Source organism: Colletes latitarsis, chromosome 6, assembly GCF_051014445.1.
Source record: "Colletes latitarsis isolate SP2378_abdomen chromosome 6, iyColLati1, whole genome shotgun sequence".
NCBI lineage: Eukaryota > Metazoa > Arthropoda > Insecta > Hymenoptera > Colletidae > Colletes > Colletes latitarsis.
In genome coordinates, this window is record NC_135139.1 from 20,277,554 (window position 1) to 20,291,222 (window position 13,669).

A 13,669-nucleotide genomic window follows, 5' to 3' on the forward strand; every position below is an offset into this window, starting at 1 on the left:
GCGCCACGGAGGGACTTACAATTAGAACGGCGTTGTGTTGCGCGAATCGTTAAAACGACGCCCAATGGCGCTCGTGTTTTATTGATGTTCCGCAACGGAAAATTTACTCGCAAGTTCTCTGGATAGGATTCGTGAGTTTCAGGTTAGGAAAACAGTAGGTAAAATTTTTAAAAGTATTTTATTATTTTTTGATACGTTTACACAGTTTTTTTTCAAAATAATAATACGAACCTTAATAACTAAAAGAGATCCACCTTTGACGAGTTCGTAAAGCAGACATCGAGATGGCCGAGCGGATACTTGGCGTTGCACCATTCCGTGCACGCGTTCCGCAACGCAGGAATAATTTCTTCCACTCTCCGACAGGTGTACTTGCTCGCGTACCTGAAAAGTCATGTTCGAAAAACCGTTTCACAAATCACGAACGTATTTAGTCCACAGGGGCGGTACAGGCGGCCACGCAAATTACCGTGACCGTATCCACGCCCGCGACGTATCGACGTAACAATAACTGCACGCGTTTACAGATACGACTGGCATTAATTCGCAGTCCGTAATGCACCGTGTGCCCTCCCACTCTCGCGCCCTCTACGCTCTCTCTGTCTCCGTTTCGCGCGCGGACGGATCGGCGAGCGCGGCGCACGCGTCGCCGCCTATATGTCGTGCAATAATAATTGCACTCATTGACATTTTTCTCCGGTTCATTCACCCAAGCCGGCCCGATAAAACGTTTACCCCGGCTCGCCTCCGCCTCGTCGATCCTCGCGGGACGCGCCATAAATTACGATGTCACTGTCACAAGCCGATTAATTAACTCGGAAACCTCGGATCTTAAGGGGACGTTCTCGTTCGTGTTTAAAATTAGACGGAGGCTCGAGCGCGCGAAGCTATTACGATACCTTCTCGGCGGCATTGTAGGAAAATTCAGTGCAAACTGAGTGTTCGCGTATTTGACCCAGTCAGCGCCCACGCGAATTTCGAGAGATACGTTACCGAACGAGAAATCGATCCGCGGCGTCGTCGCGTCATTGTCTCGGCGAACCGAGAAAGTCGAAGGAGAAGGCCAGTGGCACCGTGGGGCCGCCGCGTGCAATCGCAGTCGGGGAAACACCCCCTCGAGATCGGAATCTCCTCGCACACCGGGTCTCTCTCGGGTCTTTTTCCAACGCGTGCACGTCGCCGCGGTTGCGTCTCGACCGCTCGTGCCGCGAAAGATAATTGCGCTCACGCAACTCCGGCTCATTGACGCCCTTCTTTTCCGACCCTACCCTCATCCGCGGCGGTCCATTCACCGGGATCCGTGAAGCGAGCGTGCGTTTCACCGCGGTTATATACACGTCTATTTGTGCATGCCGACGTTACCGCGAGGACGGCCGTCGAAACGGGCGGGAAAGAAAGGAGAGAGGATCCCAGAAGTCAGATGGAAGAAAGGACGCCTCGCATAAATATGCGGCGGGGCTGGAATGTCAGAAGAGGAGCGGGCGCGGGAGGAGGTATTTCCTGTTGTGAACGTCTTGGGATGCATCTGCTGCTGCCTCTTAAGACCGAGCCACGCGTGCGAGTACCAATTAAGGCGCCACGAGTCGTCGTGATTGGCCCCGCGTGTGCACAGCCACCGTTTCTCTCTCTCTCTCTCTCTCTTACTCTCTTCTCCGTCTGTTTTCGGTTCTCTCGAGACGCGGCGCGGCGCGGTTCCTCCTGATAACGCGGCCCCTATGGAACCCAACGCCGCCGTGTTTCTCCTATCGTTTCGTAACGACCGGCTGAGACCACGGTTCGCGACAGCTTACGCTTTTATCTGACCCTGTGAGCGCAACCGTTGGAAAATACGGGGACAAATGACTGCCGCTGCGATATTGTTTATTCGATAAGCGGTTGTAACTTTCCTGCTTTTCTATACGCGATCCCCCGTTACGCTCGTCCCATGGCCACACGGACGAAAGAGATCAGGAACGTCGAAACAATCGGTCATCGTTCGTAAAATGAACGCACACGGGGGATTCCGGTCTATAAATATCTGTCGGTGTCGAATTTCCAGTGTTTTTCAGTGTTGTCTCGAAAGGGATGAAATCCGATTCTCTGTTAATTTTAAAGTCTAAATAAAGTCAACTCGCGGGTCACTCATGATCGTCCACCAGCAGACGGTTAATCGTCCACCCGCGATCGTTCCTCCCTCTGGTGCCCTTTTCCGTAAATAAAGACCGGCAACTGTTACGGGCAGAAACGCCCCGTCCCATTTACGCGAATAGGCGTCGCGTCACCTGCGCGACACGCGAACGCGAGCCGACGGACAGCCGCGGCCGAGAAATATCGCGCGACCGTCCGCCACGAAATCCGAGATAGCAGGGGCATTCGTCTTCCCTTTTGGCTGCGGATGGGTGTCGTTGTTGCCTTAAGTGCCCCGGCGTGTCAGGTGGAAGAACTCCGGGGAGCAGGAAGGACGAAGGAACACAGAAGGGAACGAAGCGAGACGGCGAACGACGGCTCGCGCGCAGTGATTCATCGAGCGAATCTCTCTCCATTCGTCGTCGCACGTCCCACGGATAAATCTTTTTCGCCGTCCCGCCACCTCCGTTCTCTCCTCCGCTCCTTTGACGAGCCACGCCACACACCAACCATCGACGTTCCTTTCCGGAAAAGGGGAGACCTCGGCACCGCCGATCTCTCGAGAGATCGAGATTCAAGCTCGATACCTCTGCGCCGATTCCTTATCCAGCGATCCGCGTCGGGGCTGTAATTAAGAATACACTGTGGGACGGGAAAGAGGTGTCCAACGGACGGAACGCCGGTGCAAAGTGACGCGGGCGTTCGGTTTGCGCGCATTCCGTCACGTTTCCGTGTCTCTTTATAGGTTAGGTGCGCCTCCGCGCGCGCGTTCGCAGTGGCGTCACGCTTACGCCCGGTGCCCGGAGCATCGAGGGTCCCTTTCAGGGCCGTAGCAAAACGAACGCGTCCCCCCCCCCCCCCCCCCAAATTAATAGAGAAAATTGCAATCGTTTCACTAGATAATTGAGATCCTCCCAGTTGAGAGGAATACAACCTGTGAATGATTTATTTACGCCACCCCAATGTACGCAAAAGTTGTAAAAGTATTTCTTAAACGATATAGTTTGATTAGTTTTGTTAAGCGTCGCTCGAGCGGGAAGCTGATGAATACGTCGACTGAATAAAAGTGCAGCTGAGATCATTGTGCTACATCGTACGTCGGAATGCAAATAACACACGACTCGAAACACGGTCGACGTTATTAAAGTAACCGGTGCTATCGGAACCTTTCGCTGCAATCGTAAATTATACACGATTCCCCGGTCCGTCGTCCCGACGCGGTTCAATCAGCCGTGACGACAAAGTTGCGACTTTCAGTTCCGCCTCCGGGGCAAACTATCCCCGGGTATATCGCGGCCGACTTTCATGCTTCCGTCTCGGAGAACGCGAGGGAAAAAATAAATCGGGACTACCATTAGCAGAGTCGACGGGAAGATAAACCGCAGGGGGAGGGTACGCGGGAACACACGGCGCATTCTGCTTTCCTCCGAGGAGATAGGATCGAATCGATTTAACGCGTTAGCTGCCAGACGGGATCCGTGAAAAAGGTCAGTATCTTGTTTCTGGACGATTCGAAACTGCTTTGGATCTGTTTTCCTAAGTTTTCTTGCCTCCTCCGTGAAAAGTCCCTTTCACCCATACAGTAATGGGGAACGAGTTACCTCGATCTTGAATTGATTTATTTATCAGCTAGGTATTTGGGTCGCTGACAGCTGCGTTGGCGTGCATGTCAACGCAGCTCGAATAGTAATTTATTCGCTGAAAATTGATAAAAGACATCTAACGGGTAAACGGTATCGGTCTTATTAACGAACTACCGTCGATATAAATATTAGTCTTAAATTCGGGAGGAACAGATTTGTCGTTCGAATATTTTATTCCAATGAATTCCGCGATGCAGTTGATCGATATCCACACGGTACAGCCCCGTGTAGCGAAATTAGTTAGGATAAGAATTTGCATCGAAGCCCCCACCCAGCGCTCGTTCCTCTCCGAAACAATCGCTGCAATCGTTTCGGGTTATTTATAACCGTTATTATTCCTGGGAATCGGTCAATTCCAGCCGGATTACCGCGGCGCGTTCAATTACCATTCGATCGATCGGTTCGAACCGCAGAGGAACGCGATTACCCGAAACTGGAATAACCTTTTACTCGATAATTAGACGCGCACGGTGTCTGCGCTGACCCGACAAGATAGACGTACGAAATGGGTCCTTCTAGCCGGTGTGCACACCCCCACGACAAATCTTATCGCCATCTGTGTTACCTCTTCGGTAATACAAACGACAAGATAGATTCGTTAAATATTACCGTATCGAAAACTCGGCCTATTCCCGATCGAACTTTCACAGAATTTTCTTCGTAACGTAAACAATTTTGTTGAACTGGTGATACATACGAACCCCTTTTGAGCAGGTACGAGTCGCGATGGACGGTACGCCAGTGACCTTAATAACTCCACGTACGTTCCTCGCGTACTTCGATGATGACGATAGACAAGGTCTGCCGTCTAGCAGACGAACCGTGCGCATCGAATATGTACGACCTCTCTCTCGCCGTCTCGCTCGCACGTACACGCAGGCTACCCTTTTTCTCTGTCCATTTTACACTCGACATCTATCTCCGGATCTTTCTTTCCTCGTGTCTCTGTGTACAAGTTCACCTTACGGTCGTTCACGCGAGCGCGACCAATGGAATGCACGCCGGTGTACGCACACGCGTGCGCGTTCGTGCCGAGGAACCGTTAATGAATCTTGCAGTTCTCTTAGACCGCCCGTGCGCGTCTCTCGGTGATCGTCGCCGTGAGAAGGAACGGGACAGGACGAGCGCACGGACCAGAAGGTTTCGATCCTTTGCACGAAATCGGGAGAAAGGAGCGCGAGAGAGGATGCACGCTCGTCGGGAATACAAATCGCAGATCGGTTGCTCCTGTGACCCGAAAATTTTCGGCTTCAGCTTACCCCGTTCGAGCCACCGACATCTCCCCAGCGTAGTTTATTCATTTATTTCGGTATCTGCGATTTCAAACCGTGGAACTGTACCCGGTTCAACGTGTACTGGCAGGAAATATAAACAGCTGCACGCGAACGACGCGTGATCGGACCAGGGCCGAAACGTGTAACGTCTAGATCCCCAAATATTTAATATTATTGATTAAATATTAATAATATTATTACATAATAAGGTATGGACTATATTTCAATATTTATTTTTATTTATTACAATATACAACTTATGTTGTTTGGAGGATTGTTGGTAACGTGCGTCGAAGGATCATAATTGTAGATTCCACGAGTCAGCTTTCTCATTTTGCTGTTGCACACGCTACGGGGTACCACCCACGATGTCCGTGCCCCCGTTTCGTAAAAGAAAGGAAATGTTGATCCTCGGTTGTGCGTCTTCGGTCGGTCGCCACTTGCCGCTTTTACTCTGTAAGAAAAACTAGACGAAAGCCGAGGTCGCATTTCGGCGAAACGCGCGTTCCCGCCAGCGACCGATGCTTTCCCACACGTCCGTAACCTTTTTCCTTCCCCCCTAGGAAGGCGATAACCGGTTTTTCTCCCAATTTCATCGACAATATTTACGAGCCTCGGTCTCCGTTCCACCGGATTTCTGTGAAAAACACATGACATCGGTATGTGTTCGTCGCTCGAGTAAACACTTGTATCTAATCAATGGCCGGTCGGTCGGTCAGCTTGCGACAGAACCGCGCGCTCTTCGGTCGTTTATCGCGCGGCGCATGAAAATCGAGCGCGTCTCGTCTCTCGGGGCCAGCGAGGAAGAGCGAGAGAGAAAGGGTAAACGGAGAAGCATCCGCCGGTAATTTCGAAAATTCTCCCAATCGCGGACGAAATTCTGTCCGTGTTTCTCGCGTGTCACGGGACACGTCGATGCTCGGATGGCCCCAAAGCCAAGCACGCCGACGGTGGCACACGAGAGAGAACCACCACGGTCGGTACGTGGTTACAGGTCTGTTTGGCGGCGAGCGGTGGCGGTCCACTTCTGAGAACTAACGGGTCTGTTTCGTCCACTCTCTCGATCTCTCTCTTTTCCCCTCTCGGTTCCCCCTCTCTCAACTGATGGGTTCTCTACCACCCGCGGCAACGCATCGCGTATGTACGCAAAGAGTCGTAAAGGCTGGTCGTGTGTGGGTGCGTGCATTGCGCCTGCGTGAGTGCGTGTTGTGTTAGCAGCGAGCGCGAGAGAGAGCACAGCGCGCTGGTTGCCGCGTCGTGCGCAGCAGCGTGTGCGCAGCCCGCGTCTGCGCACCGCCGTGAGCGTGACGCGCCAGCGATCACTCTCAGTGTGCTACGAGTCGTGCCGCGGTACGGTTGTTTCGTATTCGTTCGTTGACGTAGTCCCGCCGATCCACTATCCCCCCCATCTTTCTTTATCCGCGATATACGCGTGTGCGCGAGTGCCTGCTCTGGGACTGGATAAACATACCGCGACGGTTGGTGTCAAGGGCGAGCTCACCGAAAATATATACCGCGCATGTACGAAGAATAGTTTCTCGTGTGTTTGTATACAAAGAGCGTTGGCCCGAACGTACACTGAACGTGGAAAAGAGTAGGATATATAACCCAGTGTGTGGACGACGGTGCCAGAGGACAAGGAGGACAAGGAGCCAGAGACGCGCGCGTCGATCAAGCACGTGGCTGGTGGGAACGCACGAACAATTTCGGGGCAACCGACGACGCGCACCACGAGGTCGTCGAGTACGAAGTCGAGGAGTCGTGAGCGTCGAAAACTCGTGCGCGCGCGATGGCGGAACCTTTGGCCGGAAATCGCTCTGCCGGTTTCGCGTCTCGCGTCTTGCGCTCTCGCGCTCGCCGCTCGAGGACACTTTTATTTATGGCACGGAGTCGAACGTCGACATTGCTGATACGCACGCGTTCGCGAAACGCGTCGAAGGAAACTGGCGGGACGTTGACCCGATGCTCGACCGTGAACGCGAACCGAAAATCTCGACGGAACGCCACGGCACTGCACGTAACACCATCGTCGAGGAAAAGAGCGAAGGAACGAGCGCTAAGGGAAAAAAGGAATCGCTAGAGAAGCCGAGGCGTGTACACGCCACCCCCCTCCCGAAAAACGCATTAAAGGAGTAACGACGAGCAACGTGGCTTTAACCGGTAATTGAACCATTCTTTTTGCCATTGAGGTAGTAATGGCCCTTGTAGCGTGGTCACGCTACACTACGGTGCGCCATAGTACTATAGAGACTTCCGGCCCGTCGCAGGAAGCGAGACACACGTGTTCAGGCGTGTGTGTTCCCATAATACGGGCTCCGGCTCCTCCTCTACAGTGCGTACCAAGTTCGATGGCCCATACGGGAAGCAACCACGCCACGGATATATTACCGTTCGTTCGGGGAAACGTGAACCGAGGAAAAGTGAGCAAACGTCAACGATCTAACGAACATTGCTAACGCTGTGTCTTCTGTCGCGAAGAGAACACGATCTAATACATGCAAAGTACGTACACAACAACATATATTAATATATACGAATGCAAACCTTTACAAATCGATGCTATCGAGGCCCCGTAGCATTTGTGATTCGTTATAGAGGCAGGTGTGAATTTGTATTTTCTGAAACGTTTTTGTTAAAGCTGTATGTCGTCTACTATTTACTGGCGATAAATAATTCTTCGCAGTATTTTTATAATTTCAAAATCTAATCGTCAGAAATTTTCACGACGCAAATATTCTCTCTTCTACGCGATCAAACCGGAATTACATAATTTTTTTTTTTACTGTCCCGTTGCTTTGGCCCGTCGAATCACCCCTAAAATATTCACCAACAGTGGGTAAACATCCTGTATAAATTCTTGAACGAGCCCACGCGTCCAACAGTCGCGACCCACTCGATCGTGCTCTAGTAAGCCTCGCTAACTAGCTTATTATTCCCACGATTTAGGGAAACGACCGTGTTATTTATCAGCGGATCTCGTTAACCTTTTCCCGCTAACGGCCGACCCAGGCGCTCCGAAATTCAAATTGTACGGCTCCGTTATACTAACGAGATCTTATTATGAATGAATTTTCGGCGTTACATTCATATTTCCTGCGCTAGCGTACGCCCGCGCAATCCGAGCCAGCGGTTCTCATTCGGCGGGCGTCGGATTTTTCGGAGGCGAGAAACGGAGGTCGGTCGGTGCTCGCGATCGAACAGAAACGAGAAACCGTCGTTCCACAACGGCAACTATAACTTCTTGCGTAACGTATGAATAATCGCGACTCGAACGGTTACTTTCAATGGCAATCGGCGTGCAGGCGTGCGAGCGTCCAACCGCGGCGTGCATCGTATGCATCGCATTCCTGAATAACCGATGCTTTCCATTTTTGCGTTCTCGTAAATGTCGCTTGACGCGTTCGCGAGGCCTTTCTTGCAGCCTCGAACACGTTCCAACAGCCAGAGATTAGGGGAATATAGAAATTCTGAATTTTAGACAAATCTTGTTCCGCAAATTTATAATCTTAAAAATAATATACAAATTTTTAATCTAGTTTTTCTTATAGAAGAATATGTTCTACGAACAATATTGTTTTAAGGCGTTGCACCAGAAGTTTATTAATTTTATTTTACATCATTACTGCACGTAATTGTAGTAACATGGTGCAGAAGAGATAAGATAAAAAAAACATATAGGGTGTTCGGCCAACCCTTGGAAAAATTTTAATGAGGGATTCTAGTGGCCAAAATAAGACGAAAATCAAGAATACCAATTTGTTGATGGAGGCTTCGTTAAAAAGTTATTAACAATTAAATTCAAAAATTTCAAATCGTTCTGGAAAAATTATTTTCGGTTACAGGGGTCAATTACAATCATTTTTGGTGAATAGACATACCCTCGAAATCGTACCCACTTTCGAGAAATAAATTCGGGAAGATGTGAAATTTTTCGATCAAATTAAAAAATTTCAAATCGTTCTGGAAAAATTATTTTCAGTTGCAGGGGTCAATTACAATCATTTTTGGTGAATAGACATACCCTCGAAATCGTACCCACTTTCGAGAAATAAATTCGGGAAGATGTGAAATTTTTCGACCAAATTAAAAAATTTCAAATCGTTCTGGAAAAATTATTTTCTGTTGCAGGGGTCAATTACAACCTTTTTTGGTCATTATACATATCCTCGAAATCGTACCCACTTTCGAGAAAAAAATTCGGGAATATGTGAAATTTTTCGACAAAATTCAAAAATTTCAAATCGTTCTGGAAAAATTATTTTCTGTCTTGGAGGTCATTTACAACCATATTTGGTCATTAGACATATCCCCGAAATCCTACCCACTTTCGAGAAATAAATTCGGGAAGATGTGAAATTTTTCGACAAAATTCAAAAATTTCAAATCGTTCTGGAAAAATTATTTTCTGTCTTGGGGGTCAATTACAATCATTTTTGGTGAATAGACATACCCTCGAAATCTTGCGCATTTTCGAGAAAAAAAATTCAGTACGGACGAAACTTTGATTATTAATAACTATTTAACGAAGCCTCCATCAACAAATTGGTATTCTTGAATTTCGTCTTATTTTGGCCTCTAGAATCCCCCATTAAAATTTTTCCCAGGGGTGGCCGAACACCCTGTATAATTAGCGAGGTGCAGCTATAGTGAAATCTAACAGAGAAATAACTCAAAGATTTTCGAATTTCAATTTAATAATTTAAAGACGCACTACAGTTGGAACTTCAAGATAAGGCAGAGAAAACGAATCTCTTTTTTTACATATCCGATATAGAAATGGTTAAGAACAAACATAAATAAATAAATATAGTTTATGAAATGGTTTGAGCTGTTCTTACGATACGTATAATGAAATACTGCATGTATCGCATTGCCAAGTTGTTTACGTTTCGAATATGCAAAACAGTACTAACATTAAATAGGATAGTTCCTTCACTATTATCACAATTCATACCGTTATTGACGCGTAGCGTTTGTTGCAGAAAAAAAATTAACTGTGCAATAAATCTCCTTTTATGTTGACAGGCACAACGAACAAAAAGCATACGCGTCTTGATTATAACACTAACATGGTGCAACTAAAAATAAACGAATATCTCGAGTATCGGTGATATTGGTCAGTGATTTAAAAATGTTTGCTCGTCCCGAACGTTCGTTTAAAAAATCCCATTAATATATTCTAATTCACGAACGTAACGTAAACGGAAGTAAGCGTACGAACGAATCTAAAATTTATATTCGTTACACGTGATACTACAACTCTGCGTACCAGTATGCTCGCGGTCGTGTAGAAGTTAAAAAACCGTATCGATACATAGAACGTGGTTCCCTGTTTCGCGGGAGTTTCTCACCGATTCCGACCACGACAGACTCCCGTTTCAGACTCTCTGTCCACGCGAGGCATTATAGTTAGGCGGCGCGATCGCCGCGAATGCGAACTGTAGGAGGCTGAGTTAAGGACAGGTACCGGTGGAATGTCGTCTTCGTAGCCGATCGCTCCAGTCCCGACCTCCGTGCTCCATGCCTTCTCGGGACGGGTACACGGACTCTTTCGTATCTTGGCGCGACGTCGAATCTCGCATTAAACGATGGAAAAACAATCGATAAAGCGATTCTCTCACTCCTTTCCTATTATTCAACGAGTTCGTTAAATAAATAGAAAAAGGCAAGGTGAAAGCGCGTGGTTCGCGAAAGAATTGTTTCATAACCTCTTTTATGGCGCTGTACGATCGATTGTTCTCCAGATTCGTGCCGGAACAAAATATACACGGTTCGCCATCTGTGTTCGTAAGCGTGAATACCGCTGGAACGCACTTTCCTAAACGATACCCATTATTATGTTGGCGTTATAAACGTGTCTTTCAGTTTTGATCGAGCGTACGGTTTAACCCGTCCAGACTCGCATGTGGGTCAGTGGACAGGGAATGCGCAAACGGTCGACGCGGAGACATCGAAAATGACGAGGACCACCGAGAGTCCTGAAAGCCCGGGAGAGAAGACGCATAAGCGAAGGCACAAGACTCTCTCGGGAGGCCTTCTTCCCAAGTTCATCGCTCCCGCGCATGTGCAAACACGCGGCGCATAACACGAGGCATTCATGTGCCCTTTCTCCGCATTATTGTCGGCGGTCGCGCGTTAGTGGGACCCTTCTCGCCCTTCTGCCGCCTCCCCCTGTGAGACGACGTTCCCGCCCTCCAGTGGGAAGATATACGATAGTACCCACGTTACCGAGCGAGGACATCCACTCGGCTTCCCTGCTCGTTTTCTTTCGTTTCGATTTCTTCTCGCGGTTCGCGACCGTTTCCTCTTCGCTTTCGTATAATTTAAAAGGCGTGCGTGCGCGCGCGTGTTTCCCTCGCCAACCTAACCTCGCTTTTCGGTCGTCGAACAAAAGCCACGGAACCAAACCGGAGATTCACGTTAACGGGTCGAGGAATTAAAGAAATTTTTTTATCGATTCCCGGGTCGAACAGTCGAAAAATTAAATTTTCTCTTTTTTGTTCCGACTCGAACGCCGAACGACGCTCGCGATTTACGGCCGGTCCGATTCCCTCCTCCTATGCTCTTTCCGAGAACCAGCCGCTTAAAAACGGCCCCGTCTCGGATATTTTGGTCCAACAAAGCCGAGCTGATTGAATACGCGATCGTGGTTAGCATGCCGGCAATAAAAGCGTCGCGCCACATCGTGTTTACGGCTGCCGGCCGTCCCGGAATCGTCCGGCTCCGCTCCTCGTAGTCTCGCGGCGGCTGCGTTTCATCGGTAAATTATTTCGCGCTTCTCCCGCGGATTACTGTATGCACCTGACGTCGACGGAACGCGGTCGACACGTCGAACGAATCCTGAAACTCTTTCGCTTTGCTCTTTCATTTTTATTTCTCTGTTTAACGTCTTTGTCGTGCAAGTATTAATATATCTGTGACGGGCACCGGTGACCGACACTTTGACCCACAACTTTTTCTATTTCTAGATTTTGCACCTACGTGATATGCTAATAAATTATTAAATACTGTAAAATAATAAGTAACTTAGCGACCAATCCCACTGTTTCACGACGTACTTCGAATTGCGTTAATAATTAGTTTCTAACAAAAATCACGATAGCTTCCGGGGAATCCATCATCGCCGCGAATCGAAAGCTTACAAGATCGTTGGACAGCAGCGCGTATCAGCTCGATAACGCGGCCCGTGGCTTGTTTACGTCGCAGAAGGGCCTGGAAGGAAAAAGGGGGTCCGATCGCCGAGAGAACGCGCGCCTTTGCCGAGGAGCATTTAGCGCAGTGGGCGCTCCCCCCCGTCTTTCCCTACCCCACCCCCATCCCTACCGTCTTTGCCACCTCCCTGGCCCTCTTCCTCTGCACCCCATCCTCTCTTCTCTTTCCTCTAGCCGGCCGCAACGAGGACGAACTGCACGTTGCCCCCGGAGCGCATGCACAACGAGGACAGACGAAGCGTGTCTGAGTCGCTGGCCGCCATGACAGAACGGAATGCATGAGAACGCAGAGCTACTGACCCTCTTGCCCTCCCTTCACTCTCTCCTTCCCTCTCGCGACGTCTTGGTTCCTCGCGCGAGCTTCTCTCGCTCGTCTCGTTCGCTCGTTCCATTCTACCTCGCTCCTCGGCTCCGATATCTCGCGTTAGGACCCTACCCCGTACCTCTTAATCTCCATATCAATCCCGCTCGCCGAAACTGGCGTGCCTTTAAGCGCGCCGATTTCGAATCTTCTTTTTTTTCGCCGGCGTGACGCCCTGCGTCGCCGTTGATCAACGGGAGCGGAAACACGCGGGCACCGAACCGCGCCCGAGCGCGCGCTTTTCCCTTCGACGACTCCCCGATTCGCCGAGTTTCAATGCTGGTCGAACTAACTTTTACTTACGAATTTCATTCGGATAAAGTTTCCAAGACGAAAAGGACAAATTGGACGAGCTGGGATTTTTACTGAAATAAAAATTTGTGATCTTTTGAGATTTATATTTTGCAGAATTTCTTCGCTATTTTATTCTGTTACGAAACGATGTACGTTTTAAACATTTTTCAAGATACGGTTTCGGAAGGTTAGTCAGTCGATATTTGTTAGAGGTTTCCGACGTTCGTTCGACGAGACGTCCGCGCGAGCCCACGGGACAGGTCTACCGAATAATCCGACCAGCATGGGAAACCAGAAGAGTCGCGTACACAGGTGCTGGCAGCCCGCGGCGCGGCAGTCGTGTGCCAATCGGTCACATAACGGTCGCACGGTCGTAACACGACCGCCGTCGCCCCCGTGACGTCATGAGATTGACGTCCACGCCGCGACAACGACAATCATTCATGCGATTCGGAGGAAGAGGCGGGTCCGGCGCGTGCGTTTCGCGTTCCACGAAAACCGTTCGCGCTGAATTTTTACACGTACGCGAGCAGGGCAAGCCGACAGGGAATTTCTTGCAAAAAAATTTTGATTTTTTTTTTTTAAGAAGAAATCAGGTTGAATTAAATTCTCCGCTTTACTCTCGAGGAACTACTGGCGAACGTAAATGCACGTAACACCGATTTCCTTTCTCGCGGCAATACTGACGCAACGCAGCCTTGCCAGGTGACCATCGGTGCAGATCTACGGTGATTTATCTTAGTTCCAACGCGTTTATTTCCACTCCATCGCGAACGCTCG

The 13,669-nt window shown here is 49.2% G+C and overlaps 1 protein-coding gene across 7 annotated transcripts in view; it reads left to right on the forward strand.

Moving 5' to 3' along the window:
* The window catches only part of LOC143342525 (serine/threonine-protein phosphatase 4 regulatory subunit 1), a 154,141-nt gene that overhangs the window by 104,970 nt on the left and 35,502 nt on the right, over positions 1-13,669 (forward strand). Inside the window, exon 1 of one of the 7 annotated variants that reach the window (XM_076766501.1) lies at positions 6,213-7,525. The exons of the other annotated variants lie outside the window; for them this stretch is intronic. The gene's annotated coding sequence lies outside the window, so the exon portion shown is untranslated. Of the gene's footprint in view, positions 1-6,212; positions 7,526-13,669 lie in introns of those variants that run through there. 7 annotated transcript variants of the gene reach the window in all.